Source organism: Aotus nancymaae, unplaced genomic scaffold (genome assembly GCF_030222135.1).
Source record: "Aotus nancymaae isolate 86718 unplaced genomic scaffold, 86718_ANA_hifiasm-v0.15.2.pri h1tg000059l, whole genome shotgun sequence".
NCBI classification, from domain to species: Eukaryota; Metazoa; Chordata; class Mammalia; order Primates; family Aotidae; genus Aotus; species Aotus nancymaae.
The window spans coordinates 65,874,452-65,881,426 of NW_026988473.1; positions in this window are offsets into that span (position 1 = coordinate 65,874,452).

Here is a 6,975-nt window from a genome sequence, read left to right on the forward strand (position 1 = left end):
TAAATAACTGCCTTGAGGAAACAGGGTAATTGGAAGTAAATTTGACAGAGAGCTTGTGAAACAAGCTTTTCTTAGGCAGGTGTGTTAAAGAATCCCCTGTGAGAAGCAACCGCCTGCAAACTTAGTGAATTTCAGGATTCAGCCACCACCTCTGACAGGTTCTGTGACAAAATCTATTTGGGCCAAGAAAACTTGATTGCCTTTTTCCTTCTTTTAATTGCACATTCTCATTTTTCTTACTCTTCAATAATAGATTTTTATAAAATTTAACCAAATATCTTACCGCTCCAGGAAAATCACGCAAAATGAAAAAAATAAGTAATTAAAATATAAAACTACTATTGATTACTCTTGTGCAGGTCAATACAATTTACAAAGCACTTTTCATATGCAGTATCCTCTTGAAAGTGTACAACAGCTACATTAAGTAGCTATTATTATCATAACTAATTTATAAGTGAGGGTACTGAAACTTAGAAAGGATAAGCAAAATGCCAAACTGGCAAGCAACAATTCTGTGTTTGTACTCTTTTTATTCTTCCATTTAATTCTCTACTTATATAATTATTAATTATGGTAGAAATATTTATTGATATCCTACAGTGTGCTAAGGTGCCAGGTGCTTGGTATATGAGAGTCAAAAAGCATAGTGCTGATTTTCAAATAAGTCATAGGTCAATATGCGGATGGAGTTTTAAAGAAGTAATTTCAACTACATATGATGAATTTAAAAGAGTAGGTAATTGAGAAATTAGATACATAAAAAAGTCATCATCTTTGCTTAAACTACTAGCCAAAAATTAAGAGTTTTTATTCAATGGGAGGTTACTGTGGTATTAAGTCCTTTAAATGTATTATTTCTTGTAATCCTAAATATACTGTATATATTAAGGATTTTTTTCCCTTCATTTTCCAAATGATTAAGGTGCAGAGCAGTGATAACAAGTCATGGTTGCATAGCTAGTAAGTAGTGAGAACTTCATTTGTCTGCTTCCAAAGCTCCAGCCCACAACCATTATATACATTATCTCTGAGATAGTCTTCCAGAAAGAGATGATTTGACTTGGTCATGAAGACCGCAGGTGTTTATTCATTGGATGTGTTGGGAATGATACTTCAGGAGAACAGAGCAGCATGCACAAACTCTCGAGTCTGGAGACAAGCCACTGGGTCTGTTGGAGTCACACGGAATTCAATGTTGTTGGTTCATTACCACCCTTGAAGAGCATTGAGCTGTAAGGCTGAAGAGAGAGCCCTTGGCCAGGTCACAGGCTGTCCTAGAAAGCCTATGAGATGAGTGGGAGTGGTTCAGAATCACTCAAAGATCTAGGCCTCAAAAGTACATAGTAGGATTACTGCTTTGGAGTAGTTAAACTGTAACATTTTGATTCAGTCTACCATTCTGTAGTTAAACAGTAATTTACCCAATTAAGACATAGTCTTACATTTCTTAAAACATGTCCTTAAGGAGTACAGAAATGAACAGAACAGGAAGTTTGGTGGAAATAATACAACACAGATGGTCTTCAGTTAGGTAAGCCTTCTTACTTTCTGTACTTTGTTTCCTGTAATGTAAAATGCTTGTAATGAATATCATCTGCACTGCCCATCACAATTTGTGATGATTCCATATAGCTTCATATCAAACTGCGCATTGTGAAAGGCAAGAAACATACAAGTAGTTATTATTTATTATACCCACCCCTAATCACTCTTTGAGGACCTAACCTTCATGGTGTGTTGGCATAGTAGTAGCAGGGTTTTTGTAGCACAGACCTAGTGTGACGTCGACTGCTTCCTCACCACAATTTAGAGAAGGGAAGGAAGGCCTCAGGCTTAGACTTGCTTACTAAAAACAGGACTGGTGTTGGGGGAGCTGACTGACCTGCAAGTCTTGAAGGAAGGCTGAGTCTGACTGAGGGTTATGGTCACAGCAAGGTGTGATCCAGGCAAACAATGGGTGTCCAGGATGAAATAATAGTTATTCTCCACAGGAGAAAGAGCACAGATGCCTGGAAGTGGAGGAGAAAGACTACATATCTAAGTGTTCAGGCAATCAACTTTTAGAAGGCTGGTCACAACAGGGTTGGAATTTCATGCCTAAATACTGCCCTCTGCCTCTAGATTAATATTTTTACTTTTCTTTTTCTTTTTCAGAGACAGGGTCTTGCTCTATCACCCAGGCTGGAGAGCAGTGATGTGATCAATGCATGCTGTAACCTCAAATTCCTGGATGTGATTGATTCCTCTGCCTTAGCCTCCTGAGTAGCTGGGACTACAGGTGCACGCCACCACACTTGGCTAATTTTTTTTTTTTACATATATAAGGTCTTGCTACATTGGCCAGGCTGATCTCAAACTTCCAGCCTCAAGCAATCCTCCCACTTAGGTCTGCTAAAGTGCTAGGATTATAGCTGTGAGCCACAGAGCCTGACCCCTCCAGCCTAATTTCTGACTAACAGGAAGCAATCTGTTATTTTATTTCCAGTGAGAAGGCAGTTATTGCTCTCATCAAAACAAGGCTTTAGTTTAGTTTTGTTTTTTTACATGCCTAAAAGAAAACGGCCACACATAAATTTCACGTCTCATTAATTATTCTCCAATCCATGTTTCTCACGTTTTGCTACATTAAGTTTCCTAAGGAAATTCTAGTCATCATTTTTCTACTCCAGCTCTTCCCATGAATTCACTGCCTTCTACCACATGGTTGCAGTTTTAGCCTAATCTACATTATTTTCCCATAGACTGGTATCATATATAGTATTTTGTCATCAAAGTAGATCATTTTCACCACCACCTCATGTTTATCTCAGACTTTGCTCATGTTGTGACTTTGCTTATATTTTCCCTAGATCTTTAGATGTGCTAATTCTACTCATTAATTCTTCAAGGAACTCTTCATAAAGCATGTCCTTATCTGTTTCTAGCTAATCATCTCTTCCTTTGAAATGTATTTTATTTGTACTTGCTACTTCCACAGAACCAAAATTTCTAATAAATAATCAAGAAAAGTATACTCCATGAAGAAAAATGCATGAAGACTCATTTTTAAAATAAAAGGTATTTTGAGTTTGATGTTATCTACAGACCTGACACTCCATAAGATGCACTAGTAGAGAAAATAGTATTTTTTCAATAAATTTTCAAAAGTATATACTGTGGTTTTATTTTGCAAACTTATTCCAAAAAATTGTGCTGTCTTGCTTTGCTGAAAGGGTTAATGAAGCTAAGTGTAGGCTCAATGAAGAAGAGACCCATGATTGATTAGTTATGTCTGCCATTGACAGTATGAACTGGGGAAACAAACTGGAAGCAAGGAGGCCAAGTACTTATTGTCACTGAATAAAACAGTAAAATAATAGGTTATGCGCTGAGGTCATGAAGCAAGGAAACCAAAAAGGGAGCATAAGTTGGTGGAAGGAATGCTCTCTGGACTCCCTTGACAGCCTCTATTTCTGGCTTACTCTCTGATCATGGGGAAATGACATAACTCTGCTTTGAAGCTGTGGAATTAGTAATTCTATCCAGTGATCTCTACAGTACCTTCTATCTCTAGCCATGATTTAAGTTTCTTTTCCTAATTAGTGTGTTCAGTGACAAGATATATTGGTGATCATTAATTATTTGTTTCTAAATGTCACACTGTTCATTGGCCTGTCATTGTCTAAACATATCAAAAGCATCCCCAAATCATAATCATCTCATCTGCAGTTAACATCACCTCATATGAAAGATGAAATGCCATTACTGTGGTTGAAGTAGTAGGAATAATTAGGTGAAAAAGGCTGTTAGATTCAGGATCAGAATCACATGCACACATGCATACATACATTTGCAAAGTTTAGATGCTTATGAGAGCTGACCTAATAGAAACTATAACTCCTAATTTTTTGAATATATATGAGGAATGGAAAAAATTATGAATCAGAAGCAGCAGCATTAAACAAGTATTTTGTGATTTAATTTGGAAAATGTTACAAAAATTACTATAAGAGGTGTAAAGAAGGGGTCTGAATTACTAATTATCTAACAGCCTAATCATACAGGACATTTTCATCAAATTCAATTCATGAAAAAAATGCACGAATACTATATGCCAAGCACTGTATAAGCTATTCAGGATATAGTCATGAACAGATAAATATTGTTCCTGTACTCACAGAGACTACAAACAAAGGGCTATTACAAATCAATTACTTAAAACCCTGAAATGAAGAAACATAGATACAGAGGAATTACTTTCTAAGATCAAAATTGTAGTAAGTAACAGAGTCAAGTTAATAATGTATGCCTTGGAATTCTGGTACAATACTGCTTCTATGGCTCACATGGTAATATTATTTAAATTAAAGTATACTTTATGTACAATTAAATGCACAGGTCATAATTTTAAAGCTAATGTTTTGGAAAATGTATATGCGTGTGTATCCAACAACATAATGAAGTTATAGAACACTTATATTACCTTAGAAAGATTTTTCATGACCTCTTTCAACTAATCTTCACCATCTCCACAGGCAAACATTTTTCTAATTTGTATCACAATAAATTACTTTTACTTCTTGAGCATTTTATAAATTATACACATATAAATACGTCTGTTCTCCATTTGATGGATATTGGATGGCTCTAATATTTTTGTCTTCGTTTTGCTAATACAATTAGAGCTGCTATAAACATATTCTATGAGTTGTTTTATGGCCATACATTTTCATTCCTCCTTAGTAAAGAACTAGGCGTATAATTGGGTGATTGGAGCTTATTCTTAATTTTCAAAAAAACCCCACCAGTTTTCCAAAGTAGCTACTCTATTTGATAGTCCTCCCAGCAGTAGCAAGAATTTCAGCTATTCTTGTCAATTTTTGTTTTCAGTGTTTTTAATTTTAGCTGTTTTCCTGAGTGTGAAATGGGATCTCACTGTGGTTTTAATTTGCATTGTCCTGATAATTAATCATGTTGAGCATCTTTTCATGAGGTTATTCTTCCTTCATATACCTTCTTTTGTGAAGTTTCTATATTCAAATGGTTTTCTCATTTAAGCATTGAATTCATTTTCTTTGTCTTTTTAAGTTGTAGGAGTTGTTTAAATATTCTAAATGTAATTTTATATATTATATATATGATTGTATATACAAATATTTATATAGAAATAGATATTCCCAGTCAGCAAGCTTTATACTTCATACACACACATGTACACACACACAGCCTTATTTTTCTAAATCTGCTGTTTATCATTAAATAATAATTTTTATTATTTTTTATTTTTGAAAAAGTCCAAAATCCTATTTTTAACCATTTTATTCATCATCATTTCCCTTTCTAAACAATCTTCGCCATCCCAAGATTGTAAAGATATTTTCCTATTTTTTTTTTCAGTTTTCCTAATTTTACTTTTATGTTGTTGGTTACAGCCTTAGCAACAGAAAGTCTAAAAAATGCCAGTACTTTACATAAACTCTGCCTCATAGGTGGAAGAAACATGGCTAGAACTGACACACTTCAATGCACACTGCTATGGGAAATAGAGTAAATGAAGCATTAACTAAAAGACATGGCATCCCTTAGACAAAGCACCTTACTGGGCGTTCAAGATGGTGATAGTCAAAGAGAACATTTGATTTTAATATGCCTCCTTCTTACTACCTTTCTTAATGGTAAGCTGAAAAAGATAAGGATAACCATAATATTATATTATATCAATAAAGTGAAAGCTACTATTGTTTATGTATTTGCTTTTGTTTTTATATTTACTGTTTATATATAATTATATACATAATGTTATAATGTTGTTATAGTGTTTTTATATAATGTCAAATGACTAGACTGATTGATTTTTAAATAAAGCAATCTAACAGCTTGTTTTATTAAAATTTACCATTACTTGTTTGAACTACTACTATGTCCATTAGGCAGTTTAGAGACCATCATTAATGATAACATTGAAACACACACACACACACACACACACACACACACACACAAAATAAATCCCTCCAGTGACAGAGTATGTATTTTAGTAAACTTTATGTCTTCAAAATTTGATCCTAATCTAGGAATGCACTAATGAGTCCCATATTATTTACTGATTGCTAAATGAGTATTGATAAAAATAGGGATTGGACATTTGCACAATGCTTTAAGTTTCCAAAGCTCATGTTTATTTGACTCCCATAAAGGTAGAATGACTTTGTAGAATGTAATAGAGTACACTTGTAGTCTTTGAAGAATACTTTATAGAATGACCATTTATTTTAATTATTTTATCAAAAAGGCAAAATCCAAAAGAGTTAGATGACTTACATAAGTACAGAAAACATTCAGTAGTAGAGCCAGAATTTATTTATAAATCATCATGGCTCAAAGCTTTGTCTCATGGACATAAAATTCTGAATGTGATTGATTTGTGGAAATTATCTTAAAATCACCTTCAAACTGTTTTGAAAGGGGATGTGCCATTCAAATCACTAATAGTCACAAATTTATAGTCAATCCATCTTATCATATATGGAACTCCTAGTGACCAGTCTCTCCTTGAGCCCTTTGTTGCAATGAATTAAAAGGTTATATTTGGGCTTGGTAGAAACGAGCATTAGAATTATAGTCACGCATCCTTTAATGACAGGGATACCTTCTGAGAAATGCATCTTCATTATGCAACTTTGTCATCATGCAAACACTATAGAGTGCACTTATGCAAACCTAGTTGCTATAGCCTAATACACAACTAGGCTATATAGCATACTCTATTGCTTCCAAGCTATAAATCTGTACAGCATGTTACTGTACTGAATACTGTAGGTGATTACAACACAATGCTAAGTAATTTGTGTATCTAAATATAGAAAAGGCACAGTAAAAATATGGTATTATTATCTTACGGGCCTATGATCACATATGCATTTCATCATTAACTGAAATGTTATTATACAATTCAAGACTATAGTGACATTGTTTGTGGGTGTGAGAATAAGA